Source organism: Panthera leo, chromosome A1, assembly GCF_018350215.1.
Source record: "Panthera leo isolate Ple1 chromosome A1, P.leo_Ple1_pat1.1, whole genome shotgun sequence".
NCBI lineage: Eukaryota > Metazoa > Chordata > Mammalia > Carnivora > Felidae > Panthera > Panthera leo.
In genome coordinates, this window is record NC_056679.1 from 96,313,366 (window position 1) to 96,336,508 (window position 23,143).

A 23,143-nucleotide genomic window follows, 5' to 3' on the forward strand; every position below is an offset into this window, starting at 1 on the left:
TTACTAGATCATAATGTGGTTCTATTTTGAATTTTTTGAAGAACTTCCATACTGTTTTCCAGAGTGGCTGCACCAATTTGTATTCCCACCAACAGTGCACAAGTGCTCTTTTCTCCACCTCCTCACCAACACTTGTTTCTTGTGTTTTTTATTTTAGCCATTCTGATAGGTGTGAGGTGATACCTCGTAGTTTTGGTTTGCATTTCCCTGATCATGAGTGATGTTGATGTTCTTATGTCTGTTGGCCATCTGCATGTCTTCTATGGAGAAATGTCTGATCATGTCTTCTTCCCATTTTTTAATTGGATTGTTTCTTGGGTGTTGAGTTCAATCATTCCTTATATATTTTGGATATTAACCCTTTATCAGATAGGTCATTTGCAAATATCTTCTTTCCTTCTATAGGTTGCCTTTTAGTTTTGTTGCTTGTTTCCTTTGCTGTACAGAAGCTTTTTATTTTGATGCAGTCCATTTTTGTTTTTATTTCCTTTGCCTCAGGAGACATATCTGGAAAAATGTTGCTGTGACAGATACCAGAAAATTACTGCTTGTGCTCTCTTCAAGGATGTCTCTGGTTTCAGGTCTCCATTTTGAGTTTACTTTTATGTATGGTGAAAAGAAAGTGGTTCAAGTTCATTCTTTTGCATGTAGCTGTCCCATTTTCCCAACACCATTTGTTGAAGAGACTGTCAAAGATGTGCTCACTTCGGCAGCACATATGCTAAAATTGGAATGGTACAGAGAATATACGCATAGCCCCTGCTCAAGGATGAGATGAAGAGACTTAATGAGATGAGATGAGATGAAGAGTAATTAACCATGTCATTGTGAGGTTATTTCTGGAGTTTCTGTTGCATTCCTTTGATCTATGCGTCTAATTTTTATGCCAATACCATACTGTCTTAATTATTACTGCTTTGTAATATAACTTGAAATTTGGAATTGTGATACCTTCACATTTTTCTTTTTCAAGGTTGCTTTAGTATTTGAGGGTTTTTTTGTTGTTGTAGTTCCACACAAATTTTAGGATTATTTACTACATTTCTATGAAAATGCTCTTGGTAGTTAGCTAGGGATTCCATTAAATGTGTGGATTGCTTTGGGTAGTACTGGCATTTTAACAATATTTGTTTTTCCCATCCATGAGTGTGGAATGTCTTTCCATTTGTTTGTGTCCTCTTGAATTTCTTTCATCAGTGTTGTGTAGTTTTCAGAGTACAGGTCTTTCACCTCCTTGGTTAAATTTATTCCTAGATATTTTATTGTTTTGGGTGCATTTGTAAATGGGACTGATTTCTTAATTTCTCTTTCTGCTGCTTCATTATTGGTATATAGGAATGCAATGGATTTGTGTATGTTGATTTTGTATCCTGTGACTTTGCTGAATTCATTTATCAGTTCTAGTAGTTTTTGTTGGAATCTTTAGTGTTTTCTATATGTAGAATCATGTCATCTGAAAATAGTTAGAGTTTGACTTCTTCCTTACTAGTTTGGATGCCTTTTATTTCTTTATGTTGTCTAATTGCTGTGGATAGGACATTGAATCCTATGTTGAATAACAGTGGTGAGAGTGGACATTCTTGTCCTGTTCTTGACATTAGAGGACAAGGTCCCAGGTTTTTTCCGTTGAGTATCATGTTGGCTGTGGGTTTTTCATGTAAGGCCTTCTTTATTATGTTGAGGTATATTTCCACTAGAACTACTTCGCAAAGAGTTTTTATCATGCATGGATATTGTACTTTGTCAAATGCTTTTTCTGCATCTGTTGAAATGATCATATAATACTTATCCTTTCTCTTATTAATGTGATGTATCATGTTTATTGTTTTGTGAATATTGAACCACACTTGCATCCTATGGATAAACCACACTTGATTGTGGTATATGATGTTTTTAATGTATTGTTGGATTCAGTTTGCTAATATTTTGTTGAAAATTTTTGCATCTATATTCATGAGAAATCTTGGTCTTTAGTTCTCTTTTATTGTGTGGTGTCTTTATATAGTTTTGGTATGAGGGTGATAATGGCCTCGTAGAATGAATTTGGAATTTTTTTGTCCTCTTCTATTTTTTGGAATCTTCTCTTTTTGAAATGTTTGGTGGAATTCACCTGTGAAATTGTTTGGTCCTGAACTTTTGTTTGGGGGAGATTTTTTTATTACTGATTCAATTTAATTGTTGGTAATTAGTCTGTTCAAAATTTCTGTTTTTTCCTGCATTAGAGTTGATAGGTTATATGTTTTCAGGAGTTTCCAGGAGTTTAATCCATTTCTTCTAAATTTTCTAATTTGTGGGCATATAGGTTTTCATAATACTATCATATGGCTGTTTGTATTTCACTGGTGTTTGTTGTTATTTCTCCTCTTTCATTAGTTATTAGTGATTTTTTTTATTGGCGTCCTTTTTCTTTTTTAAGTGAGTCTGGCTACTGGTTTGTCAATTTTGTTGAGCTTTCCAAAGAACCAGCTCCTGATTTCATTGATCTGTTCTGTTTTTTTTTTTTTTTAATTATTGTATCATTTATTTCTGCTCTAATCTTTATTATTTCCTTCCTTTGGCTCTGTTTGGGTTTTGTTTGTTGTTGTTGTTCCAGCTCCTTTAGGAGCTTTAGGAGCTAGGAGCTATAAAGTTAGGTTGTTTATTTGAGATTTTTCTTGATTCTTGAGGTAGGCCTGTATTGCTACAAACTTCCCTCATTTTGTTGCATCTCAAAGGTTTTGGACTCTCATGTTTTTATTTTCACTTGTTTCCATGTAATTTTTCATTTATTCTTTGATTTCTTGGTTGACCCATTCATTGTTTAGTAGCATGCTATTTAACCTCCATGTATTTGTGCTCTTTCCATGTTTTTTCTTGTAGTTGATTTCTAGTTTCATAGTGTAGAACTACTTTTTTACTCCAAGAAATACACTGTACTTCACTGTTGTCCTCTTTCACAAGACTTGGCCTATTAGCAATGAGTCCACTTCAAAGAAATTAAATAATAGCTCTAAACATATTCACCAAAATATGCTCACAACTTCTTCATTGGGGAGAACTTTTATTTCAACTAACTCTATAGGGGGACATGAGTCTCAGACCCTTGTCTCTTTGGTAATATTTTTCTCCCTAAATGTTACCTGCTCTTTTGGAAAGGTGTATATCGTGCATTCATGTCTCTCCATGTCTCTCTAAAGTTACATATGAACTTTACGATCCTGTATTTATATAAATGCTATCTGTTCTCCACACTGATATTGGATGAGTTTCTGGAGTGTCCAGGTCCATGAAAAGGCTCATTTAGTAAATGACTAACTAAGGTTCCAAGAGAACACCCTCCCTTCTCTTGAAAATACCCTCTTCTCTTCCCTCTCCCCTTGATTTATAGCCTGATTTCTAGAAAACACAGTATGAAGCAAATGCTGACATACTAACCCTGTATCAGAGAATGCAATCCCAGATAATCACTTGTGATGGAGAAAGAGAAGTATGGCAGGGAAGGAGAGAGCAAATGCATGAGGATATGTACCAAACTAGATGCAGCTTCGGGATTCATTGTTCAGACTCAGGAAATATCTGCAGAAAATTGTATAAGAAACTACTACATTGTACAGTAGTTGTACTATTCAGGACTTGGGGAATGAAGGAAGATGCATTTACTTTTTAGGTTTCTTCTACCTCATCACCACCTGGTCAAAATCCACCCTCCAGGGCCTTAATACCTGTGCTGTTGTGGAATGTGACCATGCCTCAGTATGACCACTGAGGAACAAAGAGTCTGTATGAATCTATTTTTGCAATCTTTACCATATAGGGTTTTTCTGCAGGTAGTTTCTTGTAATAAAAGTACACCCATCTGGCAAATAACCAAAAGAATGAAACAAGCCATTTTTATAACTCTTCTGTTAGGAAATGAGAAGGGCCTGAGGTTTCAAGAAGAGCATGGGACATGATCTAAGATGTCACACAGGCAGATTCAGGAACATCGCAAAGCTTACCACCTTACATGGGGTTGTCTATAAAAGACCATTAGGACCTGTGCTTCATCTCATAGTTTGCACAATGAACACAAGAAACACAAGACACCAAGGTGGCCACTTATCAGTGGACTCCTTCTTTCATACAGCTTTCTTACAATCTCTGATACAAATTACATCTCTATCCCTTCTCATTCTCTCAAACATTTTCATAGAGTCATCTGGAACTCATGGTCTAATATCATATGTTTCTATTCACTCATTCATTCATTCATTTATTCATTCAGAACAGGGTGGGAAGAGAGAGAGAGAGAGCGAGAGAGAGAGAGAGAGAGAGCGAGAGAGCACCCAAGGAGGCTCTGTGCTGTCAGCCCGGAGCCCAACACAGGGCTTGATCTCACAAACCATGAAATCATGACCTGATCTGAAATCAAGAGTATGATGCTTAACCCACTGAGCTACCCAGGAAACCCTGATATCACCTAATTTTTAATATTCTCTATCTCTTCATGGTGCCTTGGTGGCTCAGTCAGTTAAGCATCTGACTTCGGCTCAGGTCATGATCTCTCAGTCTGTGAGTTCAAGCCCCGCATTGGGCTCTGCGCTGACAACTCAGAGCCTGGAGCCTGCTTCAGATTCTGTGTCTCCCTCTCTCTGCCCCTCCCTGCTCACACTCCCTCTCTCCCTCTCTCTCAAAAATAAACATTTAAAAAATTAAAAGAAAACCTCAATCTCTTCTCTGAAGGAACTTTCACATATGCCTTCTAGTTTATCCAGAAATTAAGTTGAAATTTATCACAGAGCTAAATGTAAAAGGCACTACTATATTTCTAGAAGAAAAATAGGAAAAAAATCTGTTGGCTTTATATTAGACAATTATTAGATACTAAAAAAAATGAAAAATTGGATTTCATGAAATTACAAGTTTTGCTCTTTGGAATAAACTAAGAGAAAAAAATTATTCAAACACTAGGAGAAAATATTTGTACATCATATGTGTGATCAAGGACTTGTAACTAACATAGATACAGAAGTCTCAAAACTTAATATTAAGAGAACAACCTAATAGAAATGGGCAAAGCATTTTATTGTTTTTTTTAAATGTATATTCATTTTTTGAGAGAGCGACAGAGAGACAGAGCTCAATCAGAGAAGGGGCAGAGAGAGAGGGAGACACAGATTCTGAAGCAGGCTCCAGGCTCTGAGCTGTCAGCACAGGGCCTGACACAGGGCTTGAAATCAAGGACCATGACATCATGACCTGAGCTGAAGTTGGACACTCAACTGACTGAGTCACCCAGATGCCCAAGGAAATGTGGAAAGTGTTTGAACAGACACTTCACCAAAGTCATGCAAATGGCAAATAAGCACACAAGAAGATATTCAGCATCATTAATCACTTGAGAAATGAAAACCTAGTTCAAAATCTTTATGTAAATATTTATAGCAACTTTGTTCAAAATTACTCATATCATAAACCAACCTGAATATTCTTCAGCTGGTGAATGGATAGACAAATCATGTGGTATATCCATACTATGGAACAATGGAAAGAACATTTATACGTGTACATCTCACATTATGGTTAGGCAAAGGAGCCAGGCCCAAAAGGTTACATATTCTGTGACTGAATTTATACAGCATTCAGGAGCTGGCCCCCCAAAATCCACTCTTATTGAGAAATAATTGATGTACATTACTGTATAAGTTGAAGGCATACAATGTGATGGTTTGATTTTCATATATCATGAAATGATTGCCAGAAGAGGTTAACATATATCATCTTATAGAGATAGAATAAAAAGAAGAGAAAAAAATTTTCCTCATGATGAGAACTTTTAGTATCTACTCTCTTAATAATTTCCTGTACATTGTATAGCAGTATTAGCTATGGTCATCCTGTCGTACGTTATATCCTTACTGCTCATTTGTCTTCTACCTGGATGTTTCTACCTTTTGACCACCTTCTTCCAACTTCCCCTCCCCCTATCACCCAGCTCTGGTAACCACAAACCTTATCTCTTTCCCTATGATTTTCCTGGGTTTACTTATTTATTCTTATTACTTTTCAATATTTTACATATAAGTGAAATACTTTCTCTCTTTGACTTATTTTAGTTAGCACAATGGTAAAAAGCAAACTTTTCAGGTAAGAGGATAGACCAATTTATTCTCGTCATTAAGGGTGGGAAGTAGTTGACTAAAAAATACGATAAGGGAATGTTTGGAGGGGTGAAGGAAGAGTTTTGTGTACTGAGTGTGGTGTTGGTTTACATCACTGTGCATTTTTCATAATTCATACAATCCTTCTTTATCTTAATATTGTGTATTTTTTTAGTTAGGTCAGAAATGCACTGTACACTTTTTTTTTTTGATTACTTGGAATTTCCACTTATTTGCTATGTTTTCTTATGGATTAAGCAGGCTTGTTCCTTTGTAGAATAGAATATCTTTCTGAATGTGAAATTTTCTTGAACTTAAACTGGGAAATGCACTTGCGATTTATTTTCCTTCCTGATCTAGTTGTCCAAGTCTCTTAAAAAATCTTAAATTCTCTGTCTTACTTTTGCTAAAATTGAGTATTCAATGTTGATTAAAAAAAAAAACATATATCATTAAAAGATAAAATAATTGGGCCATGCTCTTGTATGATGAATTGGGCATGAAGCGATTCAGGTCAGGGTCTTCTCAAATGTTGAAGTTACTGCTCCATTGTCTTCTGGCATCTTTTCTTAATTTAATATCATGAGGAAAGAAGATTATCTGCTGTTTGTATGAAATCTGTTTATTCCTTGTTCTGTCTCTCTCAAAAGTTTTTTAGTATTTCTTCTTTGTGTTCTACTACTTGACCATGGTACTTCTAGATGTGGTTTTTAATCGTTCCTTGTGCTAAGCATTCGCTCAATGTCTTCCAGGTTAAAATTTTTTTTTCAGATATGGAACATTTTTTTCCTGTTATTTCTTTGACCTCCCCTCCCACTCTCTCATACACACACCTTAATTTTCTTTGTTTCCTCTTTTTAGAAAAGCTATTTGAAGCAGGTTAGATTTGTTGTATGGTGTTTATTGTATCAGTTTATGTGTCCTAACTTTTCTCTTAGATTTTTCATCTTTCAGATTTTGTTCTTTGATATAAAAGACTTTCTGGAGTCTATTTTCCAGGTCTCCTATTAAACTATTTCATTTTGATAAACACATGTGTGATTTTCAGAAATTGCTCTATTATTCTGATTACTTTGTTTATATAACAGCTTCCAACAATTTCAATAGCCTTTCAAAATTTCCCATCAGAGTATTAATCAGAATTTCCCAAAATTCTTTTCAATTACCTTAAATATATAGCATTTTTCAAGCATCATTGTTTAATTTGTTTGTTTAGATTCTTTGAGCACATTGATTTGTCTCTAATCTCAGCCATCCTGGTTTTCTGCTCATATCTATAAGGAGAAAATTTGACTTATCAAAATCTGTTATTGTTCAGCCTTTTGTTTGTGAACAAGAAGTGTTGACTGTGAGACTGTATTTTTAATTAACTTTTGATTGGGAAATTATTTGCAAGATAACTAAACTTTGTAAAAATAAAAATGGTACACAGAATGCCCATATATCATTCACCCACATGCACCTATCATTAGCATTTCACCTAATTTTGTTTGCTCTATCTTTATATGTGTGTATATGCATATATATAATCTATAAATATAAATGAATAAATATATAGTATGTATAAATATTGTATATATATATGGTATATATAAATATATAAAATATAAACTTAATATATAAATAAATGTAAAATATATAAATATAAAATGTAAATATACTTATATATTTATATATACTATATTTATATGTACTATATATTTATATATATATAAGTATATTTATATTTTTGTATTTATAGTTATATATTTAATAACTGAGGGTAAGTTTCATACATCATTGCCTTTTTATCCCTCAATATTTTATTGTGCATTTCCTAAAGATAGAGATAATCTAATGTCTTTATAGCATTTTTTCCTTCCAGTATAGGATCAAGTCTAGGATCATGTATTTCATTTAATTATCATGTTTCTTTAGCTTCCTTTAATCTACAACATTCTCACAGCGTGTCTTCCTCTTCTATGACATTGACATAGCTTGAAGACTATAACCCTTCCTTTGGGAAAAAACAGTTTCTCATTTTGTTTGTCAGATCTTTCCTCATGATTAATTTAAGAGTCTGCATTCTCACCTGAGATATTGCACAGGTGAAGTTGTGTCCTTCTCAGGGCATCACATCTGGAACCACATAGGACCATCTGTAACCAATTATATTAATTTTGATCACCTGGTCCAGGTATTATGAAAATTTTTCATTGTATAATTACTGTTTTTACCCCTTGCAACTAATAACCAGTCCATGGGGAGACACTTAAAAATCATGTAAATACCTGATTCTCATCAAAAGGTTCCCTGGACTTGCATCCATTGATGATTTTTGTTTGATCTAACCTGTCCTGATGGTTACAAAATAATGATTTTCATCTACCTTTATGAGCCAGCCTTTACATTCTCCTATAAGCAAGGACCCTCAATTCTATTCCTTTTATTTATGTGCTTATTCATCTTGTTATTTTTGGTTATGGGTGTAAATTCCTATTTTTTGATGGTTTCATTTTTTTTTTTTTTGCTGTATTTTATTATTTTGGTGTTCCAACTGTCATATGTTTGACCAATCCAGTCCTCTAAGCTGACGCCTTCATCCCTGTGCCAGTCCCAGATCCTTGAAGGGAGGAAGGGAGACTTGCTTTTGTTCTGTCACAGCATGAAGTTCCAGTCTCATCCTGTATCTCCTCTGTCCTAGGTCTGGGAAAAAAGCCTTTTCTCTGACAAGTCTTCATTCCTTTTTTGTTTTGTTTTGTTTTGTTTTGTGTTCTTTAGTTTTTAGGCGGTGGGAAATTTCCGCTTACGACAGTTCTATATTTTGGGAGAGAAGAGGAGAGGTCCATATATTCCTTTCATTGTCTTCAAATTATTTCCTGGAAGCTCAGTCCCAGTTTTTATAACTCCCTTTAACTCATGATAATACTAGGAAATGTTGGCTCTGTGGACTGATATTATTTCATGAGTCAAAAGACTTCTGCTCATTGGAGCCTACGGAATCTTTACATTTACTTCCAAATTGAAAATAAAACAAAAACAATAGCTGTCTATCTAGAAGGCAAAAAAAGCATCTCTGTGGGATTTTCCTCTGATGAAGAAAGTGATATTAGCTGATATTCATGGTAAGGGCAGACTGTGGTAAGCTTTACGTTTCTTTCGTATTATATTTTTTGTTTTAGGACTTACTGAAAAATTCACTCATGTTATTCTTAGGGGAGGAAGGCAACCATTGATTAACAGAGGCAACTCTTACCATCCCTGATATGATATGTTTGTGTTGGTGTGTGTTCTATGGAAGACAAATGGATATCAGACATTCACAAATATCTGCTGAATGAATAAAGATAAGCCATTGACATCTTCTGTAATGAGGGAAATAATTTGAAATTCAAGAGAGAAAAAGAAATTAGAGAGATTCTTATCAGTTTTATTTATATCTTTTCAGCTAATTACATCAGGCAAAATAATAAAATTTTGCCATAATAACATATGTAAATTACATAATACACTGCCACATGGTGCATTTAATTTCATTTTTAAAGCGAAGCAAAACAGTGATAATTTGTCCTTCCTTTGGGTTTAGCACAAAATGCAATTTTTTTTTAATGGTAACTTATTTAACAAGCCTGGCCCCTGTCTATAATCTTCAAAGTATATTGGATGATGAACATTTTCAAATTACATGGTCTGCAGTTCCTGGTTCCACTACATTTACACCTGCTTTCAGACTCACTGAACTGCATTTGATGAGGCTGCATTTGGTCCAGAATCTTTCTTTGGGTACATAATTGAAACTGTTCTACCAAATCTGTTTCAGTTAGACAGTCTATAGCCACATCATTCTGTCAGCCACTGAGAAATACCTACACTGCCACACACACTTAGCACGGGTGTTAAAATTCCAGTTAATCACTTTTCTAGGGTGTGAGTGACACTCAACCCAACTGTTCAGTGACAGTCCAGGATGGCAGGTTCCATGATGAAAAATTGAATATTCTAATGGGTGTGGTCTCTGGGGACTAGGAGGAAGAATTCATACATGAACATATTGCATAAAAATGAGTATTAAAACACTGGTCCCCAATTTCACAAACAGGTGTCTGTCTACAAAGCTTAAAGCGAAGACTTCCATTTGCCCAGTCAGTTACAGCTCTTGGTTTTTTGGCTCCCTGTTCCTCCGACAGGGACATTGTAAAGCATCAGAGGGTTTAGACAGTTGCATAAACAGGTACTAACTACACTTCTCTCAGCCACCTTTGTTTTCCCCCCATTCCCATACTTAGAAAATGATTAATTCAGTTCTCTAGTCAGGCATAGAGCAATAATGGCCAGCTTGTAAGGTTGTCTTTATTCTGTACCAGAAGAAAATCTCCCTCCAGGCTTTCTTCAGAAGTACATGTTTACCTAAAGTGGAAAATGAAAAAAAAATGGTACCTGTTCACTAGAGACATTAATAACAAAGGGGACATGCTAAAGCACAGGACAGGACGTTAGTTTTACTCGGGTCGATGTCAAGATGCATATGAAGAAAAGTAGATGCTGTTGTTAAAGTGCCTCCAAAGTCACTGAATGAAAAATGCATGGAAATGGCACAGCCTTTAGAATGTTCCTGCTGGTAATGCTAAAGAACATATCAGCCAGCAGCCCTCTTTGATGAAAATGGGAGTCAAAGATGCAGACTAATTTTTTCAGTTTTTATTTAGATGAGGGACTCTGAGATGCAGTGTTATCCTTTGCTACGATAATGGCAGGGACTTTAAAGAAGCTGAGAGAGAATGGCTTTGAAACATGGGGCAGTAGAATTCCACACTCCTACCTAGAAAATCTAGACTGAAATCTCATTGCCTTATCCTGTATGGGACCTTCCACTGGACACATAAACTGTGTTGTACATCAGCTTCCTCAAGTGCAAAACATAGCAATAGCAATGAGTAATCCCTATGCCATAAACATTTTCAAAATGACCGAGTGAGAATACGTTTTGTCAGCTAGAAAGTGCTAAATACATCGAAGCTCTTTCTGAAATAGTGAGCTCTTTTCAGGAAAGATTTCTTTGTTCTCTAGGTTGGATTAGTTGCTCTGGCCTTCCTCTTTTCGTGGCATACCATGCCCCCCTCTAAGCTCAAAGACATTAACTATAACATGATGTGATAAATGCTCTCTAACTTGAAGAAAGAGAGCTACTGTGGCAGAGAAGGACTGCATCTGATTTATTTCTCTATCTCCAGGGCCTAAAATAGTGCATGGCACTTAACGGACACTCCACAAATTTGTGATCAAATTGTTGTATAACCAAGTATAATCAACTTGGAATAAAATGTGAATACATTACTTATACGGCATATACAAAATCATAAGTGTTGGACAAGGGTAAACACAAAAACACCAAGCTTATTCTATCACTCACCCATCCCAGTCAAAGTTAGTTCCCTTTGCCATATAACTACAAAAATACGTAATCCATGAAGACCATGGTTTGTCAGAATAGGAAGCACTAGAGGACTTGGTAATGTAATTTAAAATAGGGGTTGGCTGAGTATTTGGGAAAAAATGGACTCAGAAGAATTCAGACGTCACTTTCCAGCAAGAAAAAGGAAAGTCAAAATGAAAAGGAGAAAGTAATAGCACACAGAAGAAAAATACAAAAACCTGGACTTGATGCAAGGACAGGAAAACTGACTCTTTCTTTCCCTTCCTTTCAGTGTTCACTGAGTAAGCAGATGTTTTCAGAATATGCCAGTGATTGCATAGGTGGTGTTTGACTCTAGGAAATGATGCCCTTTTGGTGTTCTGAGCACCACTTTCCAGTGTATGGGTGTTGAGAGGGCAGTGTTTTTTTTCTACACCAACCAACAATTCTTGGACAAGAGCTGGGGGTCTAAGAATTCTGACATTCAACTCAATTCTGACACTGTGTACCAGGAGATAGCGTCATACTTTATGGATTGAAGTCTCCATATTACAAGACTGAACAGTTTCTGCCCCCCAGCCCCCCAACTTCAGATGCCATTGGCAGGTCCAGGTTATTATCTGTACTTCAGATCAACTAGCTCTCTCAGTAAGAGGTTCCTCCGACCTCCTCCTCAGGTTTGATTTATTAGCTAGAGCAACTCACAGAACTCAGAGAAACACTTGCTGACTAGATGGCCAGTTTACTATAAAAGGATACAACTGAGGAACAGCCACAATCAATGACACGCATAGGACAAGGTATGGGGAAGGTGTAGGGAGCTTCTATGCCATCCTCAGGATGTACCACTCTCTTCACCTCTCCAACTGTTCACCTGGAAGTTCTCTGAAATTTGTCTTCTGGGTCTTTATGGAGCTTTCATCACATAGACATAATTCATAAAGCATTGGCCATTGGCAGTTCATTTAACCTCAAGTTCCTCTTCTCTCCCTGGAGGTCAGAGAGTAGGACTGAAATTTCCAACCCTCTATCAAATGGTTGGCTCCACTGGCAACCAGCCCCCATCCTTAAGTGCTTTGCCAAAAAAAGCCACCTCACTGACCTAACCAAACACACCTTAATCACTCCTAACACTTAGGAAATTCCAAAGATTTTGGGAACTGTGAGCCAGAAATGGAGACGAATACTATATATATATATATATATATATATATATATATATATATATATATATATATATATATGCATTACAACCTTGATCTGGGAGCATAATCCATTCTGGCAACATGCTTGTAATCCACCGCACTCATTTATCAAAGTGAATTTCAAGAACCATTGGCTCGGTTGTTATCACGTGACATTCGACATCATGTACTACTCCTCTTGCAAGACATCGCTCATTTATCAAGTTAAAATTTATGAGAAACATTTGATGGTCTTGCATAACACTCATAGAACAGGTTACTTGCAATCCAAGGTTTCTTTGTATGTTTATATCTTAGGATAAATCCCAGTATGACGACATGGTTTCCATTGTAATAGTTTAAGAATACATGGATAAATAAAAAAGCCCCTTAGATTGGGAACTTAGTAACATTCAGTGACTTACAGTTCATGCTTTGTCTCACCAATCAAGCTTGAGTTCATATAACCTATGGAACATATGTTAGCAAGGGAAAAGCCTTGTCAGAGTATTTGTCCAGAGCTGCTAATAATATCAGGGTTTCATATGTCAGCAAGGCAAATACACTTAACAGAGAACTGACAGAAGCTTGTTCAGTTTTGGGTGTTATTTATAATTCAAACCCAATTCTTTGTTAGCTTATTTTAAATAATGCATGACATAATGTTTACTATTTCCCCTAGGATACTATTCTTTGTTGATTCCACTTTTTTCCTCCAACTTAGACTCATTTGACTATTCTTAAATTACATGTTATTATTTCTACCAACTTTGAGCTCAGATACAAGATTCTCATTTTCCACATTTTCCTAACACTCCTAGTTTGCGTATTACTTAGCAAATTAAATACACATGTTCCTTTAATCTTTGCTCATGCATAAATTTTTCCATTTTATGTATCATTATTTTTCTTTGAACTATGTCTAGATGTTTGGGTTCCGGGTTCTGGGATCTCACTTATCTTCCGGGATCGTTAAGTGCTTAGAAACCATTAGAAGACCACCAGTTAAGGCTGGTCACCTAGCCAGAGTGATGAGAACAGAGATTTAAACTCTTGAGTTCTTATTTTTCTTGAACAATGCATTTTATACTGGGAGAAGAAAAGCACTCCCTGTCTTACTAAATGGTTTATTCATTTATCCAGCTCATTTTAAATACATTTTAAGACTTAGAAATGTCATGAGCAAGGGAAAAGAACTCCGAAGTGGGACTCTGAAAACCTGAGTTTTCGGGACTCTGCAAAATAAGACCTAAATCATCATAGAATGTTTTTCACTTGTGAAAATAAGGAAATGGCATCAGCTTCAGAAGGCCTGCCTTGCTTTCTCTGTAGAGGTGTTGTGAGCTCCACAAGCTCCACGTGAGATACAGGTGATAAACATGCCTTGTAACCTCCATAGTATATTAAAATTATAAAGTAGATTTAGTCCTTCATGCTTTGCGTATTGGCATAGAAAAATGGTAACACTGCTACTTTTCCATGCAATCATTTATAACTGGGTTTAACTCGGTGACCATGAATTCACATAAAACCATAAGCCCCTGATGAGAAAGTATTTCATAGATGACATCTCAAGCTATTACCAGGAAGAGGGTTGAGAAGGTTACAAATAGCCACATTAGAGCAGGGGAATGACTAAGCATTTGAAAAGAGAAGGAAGAATGTGATTATTTTATTAGAAGGAAGGCAAGAGGTCAGAAATTAAAAAAAAAAAAAAGAAGAAGAAGAAGAAGAAACAGGGAGCTCAGAAATGGGAAGAATCATGGAGTCCATTAGGTGCAGAAGGGCTGTTCCAGATGGCCAGAGGAAGCGTGGGAGAGCTGTCCTCTGGGACAGGGACTCAGACAATTGCAACAGACTGTGACTGAGGCTGATAATTGTAAATCAGGCACTGTTCTCTTTTTTGGGGGGAAAATAATACCCACAGAAACATTACTCTCTACCTCCTGTCACACCCCACTTTTAACCTTTTCTTTTAGGGTACGCTTCTAAACATTGTCCTAAATTTTTTTAAGTCCTGCAGTTACATTTTTTAAAAAGGTTTTCTAGAAATTAACTACATTCATAGAATTTCCCAATAACATAGGGGGAATAATATAAATGGTTTGAAGCACCACCAGGTTAAGAGTCTTGCCCAAACACAGCAAAGGGGTCTCCCAGATGACTTAGTCTTGTCATATTCCAATCATTCTTCAAGAAAAGCTCCCATGAAGTTTAGTAACTGTATCAAAAAAAAAAAACAACCCACAAAAAGTCCTGTTAGGCTCGATATGTTGACAATCTTGTAGAAAGGGAGTAAAACGAAATTAGGTTTCTCCGATTTCATACCAGCAGTATCATCCACCTAAGAACACAACTTAAAAAACTGAGACATTAACAATAGATCTCCACCAATTCAGCATCCTCAGAGTGTCTGAAATCCTACCTTTCCTCTTTATCTCTCTGAATCTGCAGATTAATTAATGCTTTTGTTCTATTCTCTGGGAAGGGATAGCTCTCTCAGTAGCCTCTGGTCCACTCTCCTTGCACACCAGTATGCTCATCTTAGTTGTTCTTCAGGGTAGTTTTCATTCAAGTTTTATGTATTCATTTTGAGAGAAAGAGAGAGAAGAGAGAAGAGAAGAGAGAAGAGAAGAGGAGAGGAAAGAAGAGGAGAGGAGAGAAGAGGAAAGAAAAGGGAGGGGAGGGGAGAGGAGGAAAGAGGAGGAGAGGAGGAGAGGAGAGGAGAGGGAGGGCAGGGGAGGAAAGTGACAGAGAGAGGGAAAGAGAACCCCATGCAGGCTCCACACAATCTGTGCAGTGCCTGACTTGGGGCTCCATCTCATGAACTGTGAGATCATGACCTGAGCCGAAATCAAGAATCAGATGCTTAGCTGACTGATTCACCCAGGTGCCCTGTGGGTAGTTTCTTTAAATGGCAGTCCTCGAATGTTGTTAATCAAGACCATTTTACACTTAAAAATTATTGAGGATCCCAAGGAATTTTGTTGATGTGGGTTACATCTATTGATATTTACTCTACAGGTTGTCCTCAGTTTGTATGTTACTGTGCTACCTGTAACTCATTAACGTCCAAGATTTTACCCGAGTTACCACAAAGCTGTGTAAGAACCAAAATCATGGTTCCAGTAGACATGGATTTCATTCCACATAGCAGATTGTAAAGTGGGGATTGCTTATATTAGACATTAAAGTTGAAACATATACAAAATGTGTAGTTACTAATTTATTTTAAAATGACAACAACAAATGAATCATCTGCAAACATAAATAGAAACCATGTTTTCCAAAACAATAGGAAATTGGCAAGAACACATTGTTTTACACTTTTACAAATCTTTAATGTATGGCTTAACAGAAGACCACTAATTCAGCATTCAGAATTCAGACAACTGAATTCTCTCGTCTAGATCTGCCTTCAATCTGTTAACATCTGTTTGGGTTAAGGTACATAAAAAGAATGTGGACTCAACAGACTTGTAGTTGGAAAAAGGAGAAGTTTATTAGTCTTTTCAGATTATTGGTAATACCATTTGATACTACATCAAAACTCAACAAGAGGTAGAATCTTAAAGATTGAATGCAGTTAAGAACATCAAACTATATCAATTGACTTTTGATAATCTTTTAGATTAAAATCCACTGGTTTACCTTGCATTTCAATGGATTTTACCCAGGCACTATTATTTTTAGCATGATGCAGTGGTTATTAGCAAAGCATTAATTCATTGAATTATGTCAGTCTTCCAAATGTTGACCTATTTCATTATAAAATATCAATAAGAAAGCACTCATTAGCCCCACTGGTCTCATCAGGTATGACTGTATGTATTCGCCATTAAGCTATCAAAGGCAAATACAAGTTTTCAAAATTCCAAGTTTCCTTGAAAACACAAATGATACTGATGTGGAAATTGAAGTTTGGAGCCAATGGCCAAGAAAGAATTCTTGAGACATCTTTGGTGCAAAAAGGTGTTCTTATTAGAACATGGTACAGGACCCATAGGCAGAAGGAGGTGCACTGGGGTTGCGACAGGTGATTATATGCCTTCAACTTGGAAGGGGTCAGGGATAGCAGGAGGTCTCCAAGGAATTTTGGAAGCAAGGTTTCTAGGACCTTGAGGGGGGCTAGCTATTGTTAGGAAAAGGTCATTTCTTATTGTCTAGTGAAACCTCATTCGTAAGACCCTTCAGATGTAAACCAATGGGCCATATGCTTGGAAGATGATTGCTAACATATATTTGGGGGGTAGAGATAAAGGAAGTTTCCAGAGAAATTTCTGTATGTTAAAGTAGACTTAGGGGATCCTGGAGGTTGGTCTAACAGTGCCTTTTGCCCTTAGCAAAGTGACATCATCGAGGCAGCTGTGCTCCTAGAGCAATGTCACTCTGCCTGTGTCAAGGACTTGTCAATGGGCTATAAGTTGTAAGGAAATTTAACTTTTCATTTTCCTTTATTTTCCACATCAATATCATTTGTAACAAATACTCTCTATTGCTGTTTTAAGTACATGCTACTGAATCGAACACACTTTCTGTTGTTTTCCCTGAAGTGACAGCCACGCTTCATTCATTTTTTGAAATATATCGGTGAAATACCCAAGTCTACATAACCGTCCATTATTTCTTAACTATTCTTTCAAGTAAAAATTATTTTTTGTGACCTAGTTCAACTTGACATTCCAACAAAAATGTTTTTCCCTGAGCGAGCTCTAGTTCACACCACAAATGCTTTGTGTATACTTTCCGTGTTATTACACAGAATATTCAAGACATGGTCTCAGGATAATAATTGAATAAAACCAGCAATTTGTGTTACCTCATCAAGGTCATTCCTAAGTGAAACTGGCTGTTTCTTTTTAATTGCAAGTACATGGCAATGAGGAATATAAACACTACTGGTGTACTTGGCTGCCCTGAACTTCACAGGGGCTGAGACACCAGGAGTTTTAGCCACTATTGCTTTTCAAACATCAGTGCAAATGGCAAACCACTGGGGGGAGGGAAGGAATAATGTCAGTTTTATTATGAAAACACACACACACACACACACACACACACACACACACACACACACACTTTGAGAATCATTGCTTTAAAACAGATCTGATGTGGGTGTCCTGGGTAGCTCAGTCAGAGTGTCTGACTCTGGCTCCGGTCATGACCACCATGGTTTGTGGGTTCAAGCCCCACATCGGACTCACTGCTGTTGGTGTGGAGCCTTCTTGGGATCCTCTCTCTCTCTTTCTCTGCACCTCATCTGCTCATGCTCTCTCTCTCTCTCAAAAATAAATAAACATTAAAAAAAAATTAAAACAGATCTGATCTTACCAAGCCCCTCCTTCACAGTCTTTTATCTTTTGTCCTTGTGTCAAACAAATTCTAAAATTGACCTCCAGAACTTTGACAGTCTGGACCCCACCTGCCTTTAGGCTGCCATGACTTTGGGATGTGTACCCTCTGCTCCTACAACCCTGAGCTACTCACTGCGCATCTCAGTCTGTGCCTTTTATCACTCTGGCTTCCATGCAAGCATTACTTTGTGCCTGACATCTTTCCATCTCTGTTTACCTAAAATGCTCCTCATTCTTTAAGATCCAGTTCGACACTCAGCACCCATGAGAAGGCTTTTCTGTCACTCCTAGCCAGCTGGCCAGCACTAAACACTTCTTCCCCTGGGCCTCCCTAGTACTTCATGTATTCATTCAACAAAATACCAGGAGCATATTCATGCCAGGCACTATTCTCAGAACAGAGATGAACAAGACAGAAAAGAACCATAATGTAATCTTTTACAACTGATCTAATAGAGTTTAAATATTGATGGGGTGATAGACAAAATACAATGAATAATAAAGTCTTAGGGTTTCAGATGATGATAATTACTATGAAAAAAATAGAATAAAGGGGTGGAGAATCACTGAATAAGTCACGAGTCCTAGTTCAGGGAAGGGTTCTCTGTGGAGGTAATATTTGAGCTTAGTCCCAGGAGACTTAAAGGATTCAAGTCGAGAAAAGAGGAAAGGCTCTATGGATAGTGAAATGGTAGATATCAGAGGGTAATAATGCACTTAGGCTACCGGAAGGACAGAGGAAACCCTAAAACAACTGATACTAAAGTATCAGTTGCTAAGAACCTTGACTCCTAAAACAGTCCTCACTACATATTTTTGTGGCACTTAGGACCAGGTAATCTAGGGAGTAAATGTGGGATGAGGGAGTAAAGGTAAACTCTCTTCACTGCCTTGGTATTCATTACCCCTCCAGATAGATAAGGCCACCTAATAAACTCCTTCCTGTTGGTCCCCTCGGTTCCTCCAATTTGAGCAATTATGGATGAACTTTTGAGGGCATTATGCTAAATAAAATCAGTCAGACAGAAAGAGAAAGGTATTTCAGGATCTCACATACAGGTGGAATCTAAAAATATCAAACTCATAGAAACACTTATTTCATATAAACACTTATTTAAAAGTTACTCTCATCCCAAAGCACACTCCAGAAAAAAAAGAAAAAAACAGAATAATATCAGACGAAATATCTTGGCACCGTGGCCCAGCCAAGTTAATGCATGAAATTAACAAATAAACCCACCCATTCACTCTGATTTTGGACAGAATCACCCAGTCATTGTGCTTTTTTTTTTTTTTTTAACACTAGCAGACTTTTTAGTTTTTTAGTTTTTATTAGTCTGAAGATCCATGATTTATGGGAATGCCAGCGTAGAATGCCTCAGAGCGAACCATGTAATCATTGAGTATGTCTTCAGGCAATTACAAGGAAAGGTCAAGGTAAAGCTCCTGTTGAATACCAAAATCATGTTGAATGTAAAGTGTAGGTTGCTTCACCTCTGGTGAAATTTATCCTGACTCATGGAAGTCGAATTCATTGAGATGGATAACCCAAGTTTTACTTGCTTTGTAAATCTTTTAGTGAAAAAGAGGTAGAGATAATTGGCAGCTTTCCAATCTGGGTGGTAGAGAAGAATGCATATGGACACTGTTCTTGAAAGACCTACAGTCTAGGAACGAGATAAAAGGTGATAATCAATACAAGATGACAGTGCACACACCCACACACATTCCTGGAAAATTGTTGTTCTTTTTAATAATTCAGAGAATGATATTCTTGATTAAAAAAATGGAGAGAATCCTTAACCACTGAAGTCATCTTTCCTGGAGCAAAGGACATTATGTCTGGGACATTAAGATGGATAGAATTTGAAAAATCGAAGGCTACTCAAGAGCCAAACAAAGGGGACAAACGTAAAATGAAGACAGTGACATAGCTTGGCTGGGAGTAAATGGAAGATGGCTTGAGGGAGAATAAATTTGATAATGATGAGACCTTCAAGTTTCACGAAATTTGCAAATGCCACTTACAGTTCATTTCACCTTCCATAAATTCAATGAAATATAACTGCTGAAATATTTATGAAAGTTCTCCAGACAATTAATTATCTTCAAAATACAAAAGCAAAGTTCCTAGCTAGAAATCACTTCTCTGACCTCTTTACTTTCGGGTAATTTGCATTACCAACAATTTCAATTCTTTTCCTTCCCGGAGACATTTTACATAAAGTGCAAAACAATTTATTGGGTCAAAGGAACTCCTGTATACTTAATAAGAAACAGACAAAAAAACATTTCTCTTTGAACTCAAGATTCACTCCTGACCACTAGCTTCAGAATATGGGCAGTCGGAATATGTATCTGAAACATGGAAGGAACCAGAGATCTCAAACAGTCAACGTCATTTATAGCATCGTGTTTAAGCTTAGGACCTCTGGACCAAAATTGCCTTCAGAATACTTAGAATTTCATATGGAACATGGAACATATAATAATTTCAAGCTATTTTTTTAAATTTTTTAAGTTTTTAAGAGAGAGAGAGAGAGAGCGCGCCCATGAGCAGGGGAGGGGCAGAGAGAGAGGGAGACACCGAATCCGAAGCCCTGAGCTGTCAGCACAGAGCCTGATGCGGGGCTCGAACCCATGAACCGTGAGATCATGGCCTGAGCTGAAGTCAGATGCTTAATCGACTGACTCACCCAGACGCCCCAATAATTTCAAGCTCTTAACCGTGTTTAAGAAAAATATACAGGCCATCTGGGGTAGTATCAACTTATTGACAGAACTGAAAAATTAAATAGGAAATGTAACGTGCAAGCGGACTTTGAAAGTGTTTTTTTTTTTAATAAAGGTGAGGATAAAATATGAAGAAAATGGAATGTTTGTCATAGCTTTTATCCCCCATCTTAACATGCTGAAATTTTGCGAGGGCTACCAGATTAGGCTGTGGGTAACGATCTTGTTTGGGTCAAGTTCTAGAAATGTATTTTTTCCTACTTCATTTTTATCAATTGTCCTATTTTAAAACATAGATGATTTCTTTCTGGAAAGCATATTCCAATTCCTTTCCATGAAATGAAATTCAAGCCTCACATGCTGATAACACTCCGTTACAACCAGCATTCCTATAAAAGAATATAAATCATTTTCAGGATTTCTATGTTATTCACCGTGTAGTAGTTAGAGCTAATCCACACTGTTGTATTTTCAAGGGCACTACTGCTATTATGCAGGACATAATGCTGATTTTCTTATCTCACCAATGCCGCCTAAAGTTATTTTTGTGATCTTGATTCTCCTGAATCCTTTTTTTTTTGTTGTTGTTTTTTTGCGGAGATTCAAAACAGTATTTCTTTTGTCCTGATTTTCTCCTCATGAGTTTAAAATAGAATTTTGACTTTGAGTGTTTCGTGTGTACATAACAAAGGAACCTGAAAACTTTCTTCATGGTATTGTGATTGATTTGTATTCTTGAAAGGGACTTAAAAAAAAAAATCCTTCTGCTGTTACAGAAATCAGATACCTCTCCTGTCTAACATAAAAAGCACCTGCCATTCCATTTCTTTTGTGATGTTGGCATGCCATATGCATTCAATTCAATAATCTAATGGCATGATTTTTACTCATAATTTACATATTCTATCCATATCTTTACATAGTCATGACTTACTGAGACAAGGTGAAAATGTCTTACTATCCCTAGATCTTACTAAATAGTTTCTACTCCACATGGGTTAGGGTACATAGCCCACAAAATGTACAAGCCTGAGAGATGAGTTCTACTCACTTTTGGTTTGGTAGACATTTTCTACTCTGTCTCCCAGTAAGTTTTCTAACATGTCAAAAACAAAACAAAACAAAACAAAAAACCCACATTGCGATTCCATTCCTTGTTTCCATAAACAGTTCTAATACATCTTAGTAGATGGAAAATAACATTACAAACCCGCTTGGGCTTCAAGATCCTGCCAAGTGAACCTACTAAACTCTTACAAAAAAGGAAATGAAAACATTCAGTACTATATCTTTAGCCGGATTCCTTTGGTGGATTTAGTTAAACAGGGCTACAGCTGTCAGTTAGAAATGCCTAGGCTACCGTACCTTTCTCCTTTTTCTTCTGCAAAAAAGAAAATAATAATAATAAATAAATAAATAAATAAATAAATAAATAAATCAGAATTATTCAAGACATTAAAGAAACTTTGCTCTAAACTAATGAAAGAGGAAAATGGCAACATGTACAAGTTTTCATTTTGAGCAATTTTTTCACCAGGTACTTTGAGTTATTCTGAACCTATGTACCTACAGCAGATCCTGCTGTAAAATGCTGAAGTGCAGAATATGGGATCATTAATTTGTCTCGGGAAAGCGAACACTGGTTTCTTCAGTACTCAAGACTGAAGGTATTTTAAAGTCCCTGGATAGAAATTCTTCATTCTAGAATAGGTTAATTTGAAAAGTTATAATTATCCTACAATTAAAGTTTATTCTCAACATCTAAGAAAACTCTCTGGCAGCAATGCAAAGCCGTTTCTACACTTGGTATGTATCTCTCATAATTTAAAAAAATGTCCTTTCCAAATTGTTAAAATGATGAATTTCTGTAATGATAAACCCATGTATTTGGTGCTAACTACAGCTCATCATTAAACAGTCTGTGTCAGCCTGTTCATAAAGAATCTGTTTTTTTTTAATTGATATATATATATATATATATATATATATATATATATACACACACACATATATATACATATATATATGAAATGGGTTCATACATATGAAACAATTTTTAAATGTATGTTTAAATTTATATATTTATTATTTATTGTATATATAATTTTATGTGTAAATATGAAATAGTGAGTAAATAACTATATGAATGGATCTGCAGATAGAATGATGTGTTACTATCATGCCATCCCAATTAGTGTTTTAAGAAAAAAATATAACGTAAATATAAAAGTCAGAGATAAGATTTAGAGCAGAAAATATGAACGTGGGCGGTAATGACCAGGAAGTAGCTTTAAATAACTTGAGCTACATTTACAGGAGAATCTGGTGTACCATTCGGAGTAGAAAAGAGTACAAAAGTCA

The 23,143-nt window shown here is 36.3% G+C and overlaps 1 non-coding gene across 1 annotated transcript; it reads left to right on the plus strand.

The window, feature by feature from the left end:
* Positions 1-697: 697 nt before the first annotated feature.
* LOC122202706 lies at positions 698-804 on the plus strand. Its single transcript, XR_006194825.1, has one exon. It is a non-coding gene; the product is annotated as a U6 spliceosomal RNA (small nuclear RNA).
* Positions 805-23,143: the final 22,339 nt, after the last annotated feature.